The 17,386-nt window shown below is 38.0% G+C and overlaps 1 protein-coding gene and 1 long non-coding RNA gene across 11 annotated transcripts in view; one reads left to right on the top strand and one right to left on the bottom strand.

Moving 5' to 3' along the window:
• LOC129049174 (uncharacterized) overlaps positions 1 to 12,352 on the top strand; it is a 43,807-nt gene extending 31,455 nt beyond the window's left edge. For both annotated transcript variants that reach the window (XR_008512010.1, XR_008512011.1), the window contains one exon: positions 7,936 to 12,352. This is a non-coding gene — a long non-coding RNA (uncharacterized LOC129049174). The remainder of the gene's footprint in view (positions 1 to 7,935) is intronic.
• Positions 1 to 17,386, bottom strand: part of NAV3 (neuron navigator 3) — a 924,032-nt gene that overhangs the window by 890,523 nt on the left and 16,123 nt on the right. The window lies entirely within an intron of this gene.

Genomic DNA, 17,386 nt, shown 5'->3' with positions numbered 1-17,386 from the left:
TTCTGTTTCAGCAGCTCCTGCAAATCCTGTCCTTTCACTTTTCTTACCTATGTAGCCCACTAGGAGTTAACAACTATCAGGCAGGCAAGAGTCACTGTGGCCCAGAGGTCACCAATCTTATTAAATCTCTATGCCGCCACTGGGACTAAGTAATGCCCACACTGCTCAGAGCAAGGCAGGGGGGGAAATGATTGAAGAGATAGAGTTCGAAAAGCCCGAGCAGAAATGAAAAATGAATAAGAACTGAATAAGTGGTAGAAAAACCAAATACTTCCACACATGGACTGTCCCTACCTTTCATCTAAGAATACAACAATCAGCCGGGCACGGTGGCTCACACGTGTAATCCCAGCACTTTGGGAGGCCAAGGCGGGCGGATCACAAGGTAAAGACATCAAGACCATCTGGCCAACACGGTGAAACCCCCGTCTCTACTAAAAATATAAAAATTAGCTGGGCGTGGTGGCACGTGCCTGCAGTCCCAACTACTTGGGAGGCTGAGGCAGGAGAATCGCTTGAACCTGGGAGGTGGAGGTTGCACTGAGCTGAGATCGCACCACTGCACTCTAGCCTGGTGACAGAGTGAGACTCTATCTAACAAAAAAAAAAAAAAAAAAAAAAAAAAACAGAATACAATGATCAAGAAGGCATTTGGTGTAATCAACCATTGCAACTGGGAAACTCCCCTAAAACAGAGCACAATCTTACATTTTTGTGATAGATGTCATTCTACTGTGAGTATACTGCCCACACCCAGAAGTACTGGTGTAGTCATCCTTTGGCATTTTGTAGACAAGTGTGAAAATTCTGCAAGTATGAAACATATTGACATTTATTTTTATAATGGCAATGTTCCAAGACAGAATACACTGTCTTTCATTCTAATGAACAAGAATTGGACTGGAACAAATACACATGATATAGCTTCTCACTTTTTAATCTTATTTACATATGCTAAATACATGATTAAACAATCTTTCTAGTGTTGTCTTAGCTATACAATTGCAGGTTTATATCTTGTTTGTAAATGTTTATAGTTGAGGGAGAAGCAATGATCATTGAGTCTTTATAAAGATCATAATATTAGGTACAGAGACCTAGTGATCATTTTCAAACACTATAAATTGAACGGAAGTGGTTGGCTTTATTTGTTTAGAAAAAAATTTTACTTCATAATGCATAAAATTTCACTTATTTCAAAAAAAATCCTCTATAAGTACATCCAAGATTATAATCATATTATATTCTTCTTAAAGTTTTAAAAATAGCATGTGACAAAAGAGATACAGCTAATCTAAAGATATCAGGATGGTAAGGCCTAAGGCCATGGCATGTGAAAAGCCAATGAAGGTGATTATCTAGCCTAGGGAGGTGAGCTCAACTCAAGAAGAGATAGATATGTGTGAGGGGAATTAGATATGCTCTTGATGGCACCAGATATCAAAGTAGTAACAATGGTTAGGAGGTTTAGGGAAATAGATATCAACTTAAAATGAAAATTTTTATTTTGAAAAATTACCATGACTTAAAGATAGGAAGAGCTTCATAAATTAGTGTGTAAGGATTGTCTAGAAAGAATATCTAGAAGGATGGTTATAGTCTGACTTTAGACTCCATAATACTTCAGGGCCTTTTGGACCAGATAGACTATGATATGAGATCATTGGAAATGTTAACCACATATAGAATAATGACATGCACTACTCGGAAACACTCTAAGGACTAATTAGCAACTGAGTTCCTTGCTGCCAATGCCAAATGGTCATCCAAAATTTAAGTTACTAACATTTGTTTCCTTTTTCTCAAAATATGGTTTTAATCAAAACAGGACTAAGCAAATGAACCAAGAAAATACTCAAAACCTTCAATATGGCACCAACACAGCTCAAATACTTTATTCCTCTTTCCTTCTAATCCCTAGGCCATTTTCCACTGGCAGAGAAGATAGAACAGACTGAATAAACACAATAGAAAAATAGGTTTTGATCTCTCAAATCAACAAGCCACTTCTGTGCCCTTTCAGCTGACATCACAAATCATTTTAATATAATTTTCTGTAGTTCCTTTATAAACAATGCCTTAAGTGGTGGGCTAAGTGGGGGGAAGTGCTTAAGGAATCAGCCTTTTCCCAGTGGTGTTTCACAGCCATGTGACTGGTCGTTTCTACTTACTGATGTGTATATGATACCTATTCATTAGCTGTTCTGTTGTAGGGAAGCTGGACTAGACGGCTTTAAGCTCTCTTTCAAACCTAAGAGCTGATAAACTTATGCAACTTGGAAATCAAAGCTGAGTCAAACTGCAAACAATATGCCAAATCTAAAGATTTTTGAAATACTGATATTTTTCCTCTCCTGAAGAAGACAGAGTGTGTTACAATTTCTAATTCATTCAATACCTGAATACCTACTACGTGCTAAACACTGTTCTAGGAACTAGGCATACAGCAATAAAATAAAGAAATCCACAGCAATAAACTAAAGAAATAGTGACACATTTGAACACTCTAAAATACTTGAACTATACAAAGCCCAAGCTATTATAAACATTCATTCATAAAGATTATATAATGTATATATGTATATATAGTATATATACTTAATGTATAAGTCATATAGTAAAATATGATCTAAGAATTTTCAGAGACAGCACAATTCTATGAAAACTTAATAGATTAAGCACTAGATGGATCAGAAAGGTATGTAATAACTATTCAAAAGCTGAAGAGTACTATTCCAATGCCTAGATGCATGGACTCATCATCAGGCACAGATGATGTGATCAGAAACTACTTCCTGTAAGTGATTTTCTATTTATTATGAGCCTTTAATCAACAAGCAAGCATTGGGTGTCTCATAGCTGTAAATTCTACCATTCAGTCTACCTTTAAGTGCTTACTATATGCAAGTTCCATGGTGGAATATAAAGATAAAAGACACAGTCCCATGTTTCAAGTGATTCAGAGTATACTAGCCAAAATTAGACAACATATAAATATAGAAAACATAATATAATATAGTTTAAAAACTAGCATAAATCAGGAATTTTGAGTGTAATGTACACTACTGTATTAATTGAATACTCATTGCCACCAATTGTAAAATACACTATCATGTTATAACAAGAAAATAGGAAACAATAGATTAAAAAAATGATAAAGGAATAACATATTATACTAGGGAGGAAAAGAGAAGAGTGCCAATTAACCAAGATGCATTATTAATTGTAAAGATTTGAGAGATTTTAAAATGTGGAAAAACTTGTTTATTATCATCAAAGAGAAATGATACTAACTAAAAGTAATTAAATTAACAGCTTTCTATAAATAAAGGACTATACCTGAAGGAAAATTATCTATGCTTGCAATGAAGATTAACTCAATCACCAGACAGAAATACACCATGATGCAATGTCAATTTCAGCAGCACATAAAATACCATACTGACCTTGAAAGTGATTTTGGAAAGCATCCTTACTCAGACGCTTATTTTGTACCATCCCCAACTTTGCCATCCCCTAAGAGACAATTACTCCCACAGAAATCTCTACATGCATTTGTTTTTCCTTTCACTTTGGAAACCACAGTTGTGCTTTATAAGTTTTAAGGGCAAAAAATATCTTATTGACTTCTGAATCCTAGCTCAGTGCTTGTTTAATGAATCAGCAATGACTCTTCGACATATCTGAAACAACAGACACTACCAGCGTAAGACAATCAAGACTGGTCTATAAATGGTAGAGTATAAGGCAGGGCATAAAACCAACAGACTCTCAAACTTCTCAGCCCCAGTTTTACTATACTATCAAGGAACGTTTGCTGGTATTACTGGAGAGTTATGAATAGCTTCATTTCATAACTTACTAAATTGGAAGAAATACTGTGTCTGAAACAAGGATTAAAATACAGCTCTAAGGACACAAAGAGAAAGGAAATACTTGCAGAATAATACCCTGGGCAAATAATCAAATTTGAATTGGAGGCTGGGACTTTCTCTCTTAATGATAGCATAGAGATAAACAGATGTGGTCCACATCTGAGTGCATTTTTAAAATGTAGCAGGTCACTGGGTAAGGGCATGTAAAAATTAAGATATTAGCACTATAAAGTACTTAAATATTATTGTCAGGCCATCATATAAAGAAAAGTCTCCACAGAAAGAAAAATGTAAGAGTATGAAATCTGTAAGGTAGCATGTGTATTTGGAGATGGGGCTACACAGAGATGAAGTCCTGAGTTACTGTTATTACAGACAGGAATCTCCAAGATGTTTCTTATTGCCATTATGGATTACAACAGAATTACGTTCCATTTCTTTTGTGCTTACTATGTGCCAGGTGCCGTATACTGTGTTAAGCACTTAAGATCTAATATCTCACTTAATTCTCATTACCATCCTTCACTCCCCACTTCGAATGTTACCAACTCTTGGTAATTATAGCACCTAAATTTCTCTCCAGCCATCTGCAACTCTCCATCGCCACTACCACTACACTAAACTGGGCCCTCCTCCCCTTTATCATAAACCAATGAATGCATTTCCTTACTAAACTCCTACTCTCAAGTCTCAGCCCTCTTCCAGCTCTTCCCCCATATTGCTGGTGGACTTACCTTTATAAATGCAAGCTATCATTCTTTCCAGTGCCACTGGTTCTAAACCCTTAGCAGAGCATGTGAATTCTGCATAATATAGATCCTATCTGCCCTTCAAGACTTTACTGCCCCTTCCAACCTTTAGTTCTAGGCTCCAGCCAGGCAGCACTTTCATCATATTTTTAGTACCCTACACAGGCCATGCCACTTTACCTCTCCATGCCTCCTGCAAACTGTTATAGACCCTACAAGACTCAACTCAAACATCACTTCTGTGAAGATTTCCATGACATAAACCCTCACCTCCTAGCAATCACCACCTGTCAAGAAATGGCAGCCTAAAAGTAGACATGTATTCTTCACACTTCCAAAGCACATGGCTCATTCTGTGGAAGTCAGTTGGTGAGAGTGTGGGGGACTGAACAGAAAAGGCTGGACACCCACCCCAAGGGCATGCTTTAAACTCAGTTAATTTCACCACAGTCTAGTGTAGCTCAATTCCATCAGTGATAGAGTTGACCAGAATGGAGAAGCCAGCTCATACTCACTAACCAAGTAGTAAATGACATACGTAGTCTTTAGCTCATCAGCTAATCGGGGCAGCAAAAAAAGGATGTGAAACGACAGTGTCAACACATTTCTTTTTGTCTTTATTGTATCTGATTCTCATTAGGTTCTGATCCTATTTATGCCTGAAGCATGCCTTATTTTTGTAGCTTTATTGAGGCAAGATAGATCATTTCTTTCTTTGTCTGCCCTGCCTTGGGAGATGATTTTCAAAAAGCCAAATCCTTATATCTCTTTTCCTTTTCATTTTAATCTTCATAAAGACATGCTTTCACCACATCATGCCAGAAAATGAGTAATCGTGCTAACAGCACCTAAGAAAATATGCAAACTACTAACATTTCTGAAGCCAAGAAGGATTTAACACATTGTCTTTATCTGATTTCCTTCCTAAAAATAAAAATTGAGTTAGTGTATACCAGGAAGTATATTTGCAGTAGGTAAATATGTCTTATGTATGTTCCACTTTACTCCAACTCTTTCTAATTTCTTCCTAGAAATTATGTACTCACATGAAACTAGTTATTATGTTTATAGAAATAAACATAAAGTCAGCATTTCAGCAGTAATACACATGAGCAGCTATTTCTTTTGCCTGCGGTGTGTATAAGACCAAAATATTTTAAAACATGTTATACCACTTTGAGGTATTATCTGTTGTTGATTGCCACTAACTCTAATTTTATATCAGTAGGAAAGAATATTGCTTGAAAATATTAAATGAACTTATACATTTGGGTTCTCCATCGTCAAGTTTTCCTAGCATACAATTCCTTTGGGTAATAATGTAGACACTGCTGGATGAATCCAACTCCCTTGCTTAGGATGTACATTTTTCTAATCTAAACATAAATGCAAAAATCAGTTACGTCAAAATTTCATACAATGTTCTTGTAGAATTTTTTTTTTTTTTTTTTGAGACAGAGTCTCACTCTGTTGCCAGGCTGGAGTACAGTGGAGAGAACTCGGCTCAGTGCAACCTCCGACTCCCTGGTTCAAGTGATTCTCCTACCTCAGCCTCCCAAGTAGCTGGGATTACAGGCACGCGCCACCACGCCCAGCCAAAATTTTTTAAAGAAAAGAGAAGGCAAAAAAGAGAAAGGCATCAAAATTCTAACAAATGGGACCTGAGGGAGCTTCAGACAGAGATTAACAATTGCCTCAAAATCATCAAGTGCCATTGTTATTTGAATAATATTAACCACGGACAGACACCACAGTACACAAAGGCTGTTCAGAATTAGAAAAGCTACTGACTCTGCTAAATCACACACAATATACTGGCCACTAGCACACAAAGGATTAAGTATTCAGCAAGCTAGCTGGGCCAGAAATAAATGTCATAACATGTATGTAGTAAACAGTAGTCAATGACCTTGTTCCTGCCCACCCCATTACTCAAATATGCTGTCTTCCAGCTTTTTTGGATTGGAAGAAAATAATTTAACACTGGATAACATCATGGATAGGGAAACATGAAGAAAGTAATCCTAAAAATTCCATCCTTAATAAGAGGTCTGTATCTTAAACAACAGGCAAAGTATTAGAGGGCCATACCTCTTAAAGGAGGGATACTGTCAAGAGGGGTTTAATATCCCTTTCCTAAATATTTTTGCTTAATTCAACTTCTTAAGATTACCAATGACAAAACAAGGAAATGCATTCTTGGGGAGTCAGAGATTCAGATTCTACATCCAGTTTTCTCACTTGGTGACATTGGGTTTCTCACTTCTTTAGATGTGAGTTTTTTCATTGTTAAAAAAAGAAAGGTGTATGTAGCTTAGTCTAAATTATCTCCAGTGTACAAAAACAGCTTGGAATTTATTATTACTTTTTAAAGTGAACAAATTAGAATAAAGATAATACAGATTTCAGTGAATGCACATTTTACCCACTGGAAGACTGAACTCTAGCTATCCTATAAAAATGGTGGTCACTGTTTTCCTTTAGAATTCTCCAAAGGTGACTTTATAATATCCCTTAGCAATAGGAGAAAAAGCAGAATAAAATGCTATACAAATTGCTCAAATCAATGCATAGATGGAGTCTTGGCTAACACAAACCACAAGAAATGGCCTTTTTAACATTTGGGGAGGGAAGTACAGAAAATGCATCAGTTCTTAATAAAGAATAAAAGTACTGAATCTGTTCTATAGCCAAATCACTACAGAGAGGGTTAGGAATAGAAGGTGAAATCCTGACTTTGGTTTCCCCTTTATTATTACACCTCTAAAGCACCATTTCCCAAACATTGTTCTATGAGATGTTCACAGATGCCTATCTGAAAACGGGGCTCTGGGACCAAATGTAGAAAGAAACAGTTAAATAGGTTTCTCCACTGCTGACCTTTTCATAGCCATGTAGTAGTACCAATATAGATCTGTATCTGCCAAGGAGGAATACGTAAGGCATCAACACCCTACCTTTGCCTCTCCAAAACCAAAATACCTATTAACCCTTCCTGAAACAGAACAGAACACTCTTCTACCTACTAGAATTTTTTTTTTTAAAGCTGATCTAAGTTTTCCCTCAAATTCCCACCAGCCCCCTCACTATTTTCCCATGAACAAAATTTAAACTCTACTTCAGGTTACTTATCAAGGAAGTTTCACATTTAAATAGTTTAGTGAATAACAAAATGCTTGAATGAAAGAAAGGAATCCCCTCTTCAATTGTATTGCCCACAACTTTTTCAGAGTATGTCAAATTCACTGTTTAAAGAACGAGATTAAATTACTGTTACTGTTATTTCAAAAGGTTTTTTTTTTCTTTTGCAGATGACAGAAATACACTGCTATGATACTCTGCTCCACAAATACAAATTCATTCATCTACCTATTTCCCTCCTCACTACCCCTTTCTGTCAACACACACACAGGCATACAATTTCATGATAAAATATCTCAGGAACAGAAAAGCAGCACAATCACAGCATTACTCCTGCAGTTTCTCCTTATACAACCTGCAGCTTAAGGGAAAGTCAGTAGCATAAAAAAAGGTGATGACTTTGAAATGTGTGTCATGAAACCAAGCTATTTATCAATAAGCCTGACAAGAATAAGGTGAGAGCCCATTTCAGCTGGCCAGAATGACTGCTGTACATCACACTCAGAGGCAGCAAGCCAAGACAGAATGAGGGTTACCAAGTTGTTATGGTAACTAAATTGTAGTTGGTTCCATAAAACATTAGCTTTTCTATCCCAGGGCCCATGTTTAAAATTCAATGCAAGTCAAGGTCTTTAGTTCAAATGAGGCAGCTAGTGGTCCCCTCAATCTACAATAAACCACGCCAAGAACGAACTCCATTTGTGCAGAGCACAGCAGCAGCCACAAACCAGCAAGCTCAGCTGCTCTAAGCCAAAGGGCTTCTCCCATTAACCCTCAGCCTGTGACATCATGACCAAAGCGGCAACCTACTCCAGCTGACTTCACTGATAGACCAGCACTATCCACAAAGGGAAACAAAACAAAGATGCAAAACAAATGTCAGAGAAACCACAGCTGAAAGCAAAATCAGAGATGGAACAATCCTCTGATATCCTCAGCACACATAGATCAGTGTTTAAGGCAGAGGCTTCAGAGTCCAAGAGATTCAACTTGAATATCAACTCCCTTACTGAGTGCCTGTGTGATCTGGAGAAAGAGCCTTCTTTTAACTTAAGCCTATCTGTACTACAGAAGTAATAATTGTAGGGTTGCTTAGCAGTGACAAGTATGAGCATTGGCATCAAACAACTTGGATTTGAATCCTTTTTCCGCAGCTGACTGGCTGCGTGACTTTAGGCAAGTTACTTAACCTCTCCCAAGTTACTTGCCTCTCAGTGCCTTCAACTGTAAAATAAGGATACTGCCACCTATTCCTTACAGTTGTTGTGAAGATTACAATAAGACAATGCTTTGCCTGTATAACATGAACAAAATACATGTTGGCTATTGCTATCATTCTGGTGGTGACAGTTATTACCATCGATGGTAGACAGAATATCCCCCATCCCCAAAGAGGCCCATATCATAATCTCTGGAACCTATGACTGTTACTCTATGTGTCAAAAGAGACTTTGCAGATGTCGTTAAGTATCTTGTGATAGGATTATTATCCTGTATTATTCCAGATGGACTCAATGTAATTGCAAAGGTCCTCATAAGGTAAAGAAAGAGAAGAGGATGCAATGACAAATGCAGAGGTCAGAGAGATTTGAAGATGGCACACTGCTGGTTTTAAAGATGGAAGAAGGAGCCACAAGCCAAAGAGTGCAGGTAGCCTCCAGAACCTGGGACCTTTGGAAAGAATGCATCCCTGCTTACACCTCACCTTGACTTTAGAACTTTTGACTTCCAGAACTGTAAGATAATAAATTTGTCTTATTCTAAGCTACTACATCAGTAGGATGTTACAGCAGCAATAGGATACTAACATACTACCTTATTAATATAGAAAACAGGCAAGTGTGGGGAAAACACATGGCACATAGTAGCCACTGAATAAATGATGGCTGGTGAGCTATATTTGAGGGATGGCAGTAACTCAGGGAGACTCCAAGCCTCTCCAAGGAACCATAGGTGACAAGGTTTGGATCTGTGTCCCTGCCCAAACCTCAAGTCAAATTGTAATCTACCTAGTGTTGGAGGTGGGGCCTGGTGGGAGGTGATTGGATCATGGACGTGGATCCTTCATGAATGATTCAGCACCATCCCCTTGGTGCTGTTCTCATGATAGTGAGTAAGTTCTCACAAGATCTGGTTGTCTGAAAGTGTGTAGCACCTCCTCCTCCCCCTTCCCTCTGCTCCAGCCATGTGAAGTGCTGGCTCTCCCTTTGCCTTCCGCCATGATGTAAGTTTCCTGAGGCCTCCCCAGAAGCCAAGCAGATGCCAGAATCATGCTTTCTACACAGCCTGCAGAATCGTGAGCCAATTAAATCTCTTTCTTCATAAATTACCCAGCCTCAGGTATTTCTTTATAGCAGTGCCAGAATGGACTAATACAGCAGCCCTCTAGTATGCCACGGCAGCTAATGCTTGTTACCTGCTGCAACCTGTATGCTTCCTACTGCATATCAAACAGCTGGAGATAGATACCGTCGTCTAACCACTCATTCTTAGATAATTGTGCCTGAAATAGTCCAGGTAACTAAATGAACCAGAAGGGGAAGTACCATCAGCCAAGAAGCAGCCGAATTCTGAAGATGTGCAGCTCTACACAGGAATGTCATTAGGCCCAAGGCTGTCTTGCAACTAAACAGAAGAAAGCCACAGAACATAACTTCCATAGCCCTTGTTACAGTCTTTTGTTATAATGGTGGACGTGTTAAGCCTCAGGGGCAGCCTCAGGAAACAGAGCCGCTCTGACTTTCTCCTGTCTTCCTTTCACCTGTCCCAAGGCAGGGCTCTAATCTTCCTTACCTTTCTGATTGTGGGTCATAAGACCCTCATTCCAGAGAGGATCTGGCTCCATACCTTAGAGGAAGGAATGCTGAGTCATGAAGCTTCCATAAGACCCAAGAGAATGGGGTTCAGGGAGCCTCCAGATAGCTGAGCACATGGTGGTTCCTGGATGGTGGCACACCCATAGAGGGCATGGAAGTTTCCCCTATGCCTTGTCCTATGCATTTCTTCTATATCCTTTGTAATATCCCTTATAGTAAACCAGTAAATGTTATTTAAAAAAAAAGAAGCATTTCTACGTGCCTTGGGTCAGGTCTAAGACCACCAACCCTACAAATTTGATAGCATCCATAATAAGGAGCCTCCCGATAATCCCCAGTGAGGTGTGAGACACAAAATTTCAAGAGCCTGCAACAGCCAATATTGAGGAAAAGCACTAACATAGAAGCTATCATAAAAGCTGTTTCCCCTCCCTCCTGTTCCAGCTGATGTCCAGTGTGGACGGAATATTACAATCTCTCTTGGCAGCGTGTCTGCAAGTACATCAGTGACATGGGAAGGGGTGGCAAGTTCATTCCACTCCCTCTGCAAGGGACTTGGCTTCCTGCTGCCTGAATGTTATATGTGTAGAGGAGAGGCAGCTTAATTGAGAGTACTATACAGACACAGTGCTTAGAGTGGTGTTAGGAACAACACTCCCAAATCAAGTGCAGGAAGATGGATGAGATATCTGCAATAAAGAGACTAGGAAGGGGAAAGAATATAGCAGAGAAACAAGGGGACAGAATAAATGGCAGAATCAATTGATTATTCACACTGGGGAAATGCCAGTCAGGGCTGCTTCTTGAGGACCTGCATATACCTTCTTGAATATAGCCTCATTTTTACACTGCATATGGCTTAAGGTCTCAGCCCTGGAATAGTCACCTTGGTGACTATGGAGGGTAAGGTAACAACACAGTTACTTTCTTGGGCACCCAGAAGAATGTCTGATATTTGTTTTCAAATATTCTCTCTATATGGGCCCATCCCTAAAATTATATTCTTCAAGTTCAAGTCTTTCAAATAAAAGGCATTAAAAAGGATATAAGAAATGAAGTCTGACTCAAACTCATCCTCCAAATAGACAAAATATGTATTAAGAAAGGAAAGGCATAAACAAGCAAAGCTGAATAAGAAGATGCTTTTATCTTAGATGAGATTTCATCCTTCTTTCTTCTGTTAGGATTTGCAATTACCTAAACATCATCTGTACATGAAGATGTGGCATGCGATTCCAACTGAAGGCTAATAAGGGGTGGAATAAACCATAGAATGTCATAATTTTCAAACTGCGTGCCAAGGATCTCTCAGAGTCCTTGGGTGGGGTGTGCGTGGAAGAGAGGGTGGGGAACTGGAATCCTGTCCCCATCCATGCTTCAAACTGAACTTTGTTTTAATTTTGAGTTTGTTGACAAAATAATGCTTAAAAGCATCTAACCTAATGTAAACTTCTCATTCGCCAACAAATAAAAAGAATGGAAGACAGGGTGCCCAATTTGCCCAGGACACCAGGACACTCCAGGTTTGAATAGCACCTCCACGAAGAGACAATAAATTACGTAGTCACCAAGCTAGAGACATTACAGATCTGCCTAGGGTCCCACGTTCATATGAAGTTCAGCCAGTACCAGAACATGCCTCCTAAGATTCTTCCTACTACACAGTATTTTTCTCTTGTCAACAGAACATGTTTCACTTATTTGCTTTTTGTTTTTATTTGTTTCACCAGCAGGGGAAAAATTCCATTAAAACCTAATAGCAGGCTTGGAAAACATTTAAATTGTCGCTGGTTATTTTTCCTGTTTTATACCACACTGATTCTTTGCCTTGGATATGAACCAAACACTGTAGAGCTTGTTTGTATGATCCTTTTGAAAAGTTAGATTTAGGTTTTTTTTCTTCTTCAGTAGAGTTATGACTAAAACTGAGATGTGAAAACTCTCTGGACGTGATCCAGAGAGGTATACCAGAGAACACAAGAATAATATCCCAGTATAAATAAGGTCCTGGTTTCTAGATGTTTCTGTTTTGTTTTATTTATGTTTGGTAATATAGCAAAAATTATGGATACAGAATCTACCTTCATTTCTAGTATGAAATCTGAGATTTCAGAGCAATTTCCTACTTGTGTCTGTAGACTGCCGCGTGAACCTTAGGGCATCTATTTATAGTCTTACTCCATTTTTAGGAGCACTGCAAGTTGATAAGCTTTACAGTGGTGTTCCATTTTAACACTTTAGGATTTGTGGCTGACATCCCTGACCTGCCATGGTAATCACTATCATTGCTTTTCAGAACGAGATCTTGTCTGTGCCTCCCTGAAATGAGCTCTGCCTTTTCCCGTAACTCTTAGGGCCAAGCCCCATTCGGGCTACCAACTTCCAAACAGGCTTCTTGCTAGCTAGTGGAAAAAGACTTCTGAAACTCACTGAAGTCCCACAAATGCTGACCCAGCCACATTAACTTCAGCATAGCCATGTGGCCTCCACATCCAGAGGCCTGCCTACAAAATGCAGATGCAGAGAAAAAAGAACAAGCATTATACCAAGCCCCTTATCAATACATCGTGTGCCCAAATATTGCATGTTCCCAGGTTCCCAGCAATATGCTAGGTTGTTGACATGAGAAAATCTTTTCAACCTCTGCTATTTTCCTAACGCTCAGATTGAAAACTACTGGTGTCAGAAAAAAAAAAAAAAAAACCTAAGTAGTAGAAGTAGGCAATAAACAATGGAAAGTGATGGAAAAAAGCTATAGCATATCTTCCAGTAGTCCCTGCATTGGAACAGTAGGTTATTTTCTCAACTCTTGAAGCTTTAAAAATATTTATTGTGTGTGCTCAGTGTAATAGATGCCTAACTGAGATATGACTTCCTATTGTAACTGAGACTGCACTGTAAGTAGGAAGATGAATAGATTATTTCACCTTGGCAACTGCATTACTTTTGAGTTTCCTAGTTTAAATCCAAAGATCTGGCAGGAAAAAAGACCTGCATTCCTGTCTCTGCATTCCAACACTAACCTGCTTGTGCAAATCTTTTTGCCTCCCTGGGCCTCCATGAGATAAACATATGTACTACTAACTTTGTAGGATTACAAGTTAAGATCTTTTAGGAATATCTAAAGCCATATACAAGTAGTATATGGCTTTAGAAAAAGACCACAGGAAAGTTGAACTCTCTTATCTAAGAAGGCCAGGAAATTATCCCCATGACGAACTGATGATGTCCAATAGGAGACTGTTCTTGGCTTCCTGAGCCTCAGTATATCTGGATGATGGAGAGAAAAGGTTAACGCAGAATAAGGAACATGAAGATTCATGAATTTATTGGCAGGGACAGGGGAGGTAATGAGGAATTAATTTTCTTTCCCAAACACACTCAAATGTTCCCATATTCTTCCTAAAATGATAAACTATTTCAAAATTAAAACAAAACCAACAAGCCTGTGCCCACAAGATGTAATTCCAACTGAAGTTTAAGAGCAAACCTAGAAACTGGCCAAAGCATATATCACTTTAACCTTGTGAGCATGGTTTCCTGACAGGACTATTTTGCTGGGGGAAAAAATATTCAAGGATATGCACTTAGAGAATTATTCCTCCCCAGTCATTTGTTTGGCAGGAAAACCTGTTCTGCTTCATGTAATTAGCTGATTAAAAAGTGGTATTTGATTGAACCCTGGCTATACAAAATGATCTTGAGTTGATTGAAGGACACTTTCAAATCCTTCAATTGGGAATGTTTGTGTTTGGAATAATAAATCTTCACTCAAGGAGAGGATGAACATTCCTATTTATACAATTTCAACATCTATAATAAGGTATTTATTCATTCCAGAGGTAGGTTTTATTAGTCCATTTTGAGAATGAAAAAACATGATGACACTTTAAATCATATACTCCTGAGAAAAATGAGCAGATTATTCACAATGATCATTTCTAATAAGAATGGAAACAAAAATCATCATACTTGACCAATTTATGATATATAGAAAACACTGCATCATGTAACTACTAATTCACCATCACTATTGACTTTGCAGAAGCCTGTTTCAAAGATGAGACACAGTAGCCCCAAAACAAGTGGGATAGATGTGTTTTCTGTAAAAATAATTCCTTCCATTCATGCCTCCCTAAGAAAACAAGTAGATTATGTTTTTTCCCTTGAACTGCTGTTATTGCTTTTTAAATATGTATCTCTCCTCCCAACATTGTAGAGGTATGACTAAAGTCCTATCATAGTTGAGAATGCCCCAGAAGTAATGACTAATACAATCCCTGTCCCATTGCCTAAGCAACTACATGCCTTTCTGAATCCTAGATGTCAATTCAAAAGTATAGAAATAGGGCTGGCTTCTAATTCCATTCCACCACGAATCATTTTTGGGAACTCAAACTTCTGAACTTTACTACAAGCCTCAGTTTAGTTACATGTAAACTGGTGACAAATACATGTACTATGTACCTTCCAAAATTGAAGCTATCATATGCTAAAGGCTTTCCAAAAAATATCAAAAGAATTATATAAATGTAACAACATAATATATACCAAATAAGTATTTCCTATTAATATTAAACTGCCATAGAAAGAGTAAAATATCCTTTTGTAGTCCTAGAGATTTTCTCTAAACCAATTTGTAGAAAGAGGAAATGATTTATTGCTTCTCATGTACTTTAAATGCTACCTTTTTATAGATTATTCTTAACCAGAGTACAAAATAGAATTTGAGCACTTTCATTCACCAGGCCTTAGGGACTCTTCTATTATCTCTCAGAGATGGTCTGACCCTGGCCATAGGCTATTTTAATTTACCCTCTATTGTCACAGCTGGCTGTCATGGCCTAGGTCTTTGGTCAGATGAATCAGGCCCTTGTACGGAAGCAGGGGTGGGGTGGCGGGGGGTGGATATTTTGAACAGACAGGGAATTAATCTGGTTTAAAAGTCAGACAAACTTTAAAAAGAGAGTTGGCTGGAATAGCATACAATTGCACCTCCTTATACATAAAGCTAATTAATTAGCAGTAAATTGTTAGAACTTTACCATTTGGCTTGATCATTTTGAGGCTTCCAAAGCCTCCCTCTCTAGCATACAGCAGCAGTGGGCTGTATTTCCACCAGAAACAGAAACTGACAGTTAAATTCTTTCATCCCCCCTCTATTTTATCTTCTCTCAGTCTAACAAAGCTTTAATACCTGCACAAAATACCAGACTTTACACTAGTTGGCTACATATACAAGAAATAAAAATCCACATAACTAGGATTCTGACTATAAAACTATGTGCCCACGTGGTATTCCCATCATGCCCAAAGATGCAAGCATGTTTTGGAGGCTGAAGTGTAAACGGGATTATTTATTTGCTGAGCATGACAGGAGGGAAAATAAAATGTAGTGCTATAATCCTCACAATTAGAACTCAGCCAATTTATTCCCTGCTGTCTGGATGCTACATTTCAATCTTTTTTTTAATATAACTCATGCAAAAATAAAAAAGAAAGGTCTGAACATCAGGCATACAACACAAATTCTATTACACTGATAGCAAGGAAAACGTATAATGAAATCTTTTCCTGTCTACAAGGTCATCCTCCTAGTTCATGGAATTCATTTAATTCTTAAGTCCAATTCAGTGTGTGCTACTCTACAAATAAATCCATGCAGGTTTCTAACAAGAACCCTAAAAGGGGGTTCCACAATGCAAATGAAAAAGACAGCACAACGTGGTCATTGATAAATTGATCCTTTGGGATAAGCAACACAAAAACATTTTTTTCTAACTTAAGTATCTTTTAGATGGCAATAAACTGCTTTATCAAAAAATTAAACTGTAACTCTAAGCAAAAAAAAAAAAGAAAGAAACTAATAACGTGTGCTGGAGGTTAATTTTCAAGGGCTTGGATACATAATTTACCACCCACTTCTTTTTTTATTAACAGCACCAACTCATTAAAAACTTCCACTGTTCCTTCCTTTGGTACTAGTGATTCACATGACTGGGAGAGTAGTAATTATTCATTTTTTAATCTTTAAGTAAATGCTCAGTAAAAAGGGCCAAGGTCTGACTGCTGCTTTGTATAACATTGGAGAGATTAGATGAGAAGTTGCAAACATTTAAAAGTCCTCCAAGGTGGGTGGATCACTTGAGGTCAGGAGTTGAGACCAGCCTGGCCAATGTGGCAAAACCCTATCTCTACTAAAAATACAAAAATTAGCTAGGCACGGTGGCACGCACCTGCAGTCCCATCTACTCAGGAGGCTGAGGCAGGAGAATTGCTTGAACCAGGAGACGGAGGTTGCTGTGAGCCAAGATCTCGCCACTGCACTCCAGCCTGGGCAACTGAGTGAAACTCCATCTCAAAAAAACAAAACACAAAAATAAAAGTCCTGACCTGCTGTTTAGATTTATCTATCCAATAAAATAGAATGTTTCAATATTAACTGGAAATCCCGTGAAATAAAATCACTCTCTTGCCAAAAATTATAATGGTTATTACCTTAAAATTTGCTAAAGTGTTAGGGAGATGAATCAAAACATCTTTTTAAATAGCAAAGAAAACATACTTATAATTAACAAAACCATAGACATGTTATGAAGTATCAGTCTATCTTCTTAAAAATGAGATTTTGCTTTTTAATAACAGAAAGACCTATGATATACAGATATAGATGGAATATTATAATACAAATATATCTATTTAACATATAGGTATTATCATATAGTTAGAATGTGCATGGCAGTTTGTGAAATACTTTGCACACACTAATATGCTTTTACCAGCTGAAGAACTAAATCTGTGCCTC

The sequence above is a fragment of the Pongo abelii genome, chromosome 10 (assembly GCF_028885655.2).
Source record: "Pongo abelii isolate AG06213 chromosome 10, NHGRI_mPonAbe1-v2.0_pri, whole genome shotgun sequence".
Taxonomy (NCBI): Eukaryota; Metazoa; Chordata; class Mammalia; order Primates; family Hominidae; genus Pongo; species Pongo abelii.
The sequence above is the reverse complement of the archived record's forward strand: the minus strand, read 5'-3'. Positions and strand labels throughout refer to the sequence as shown.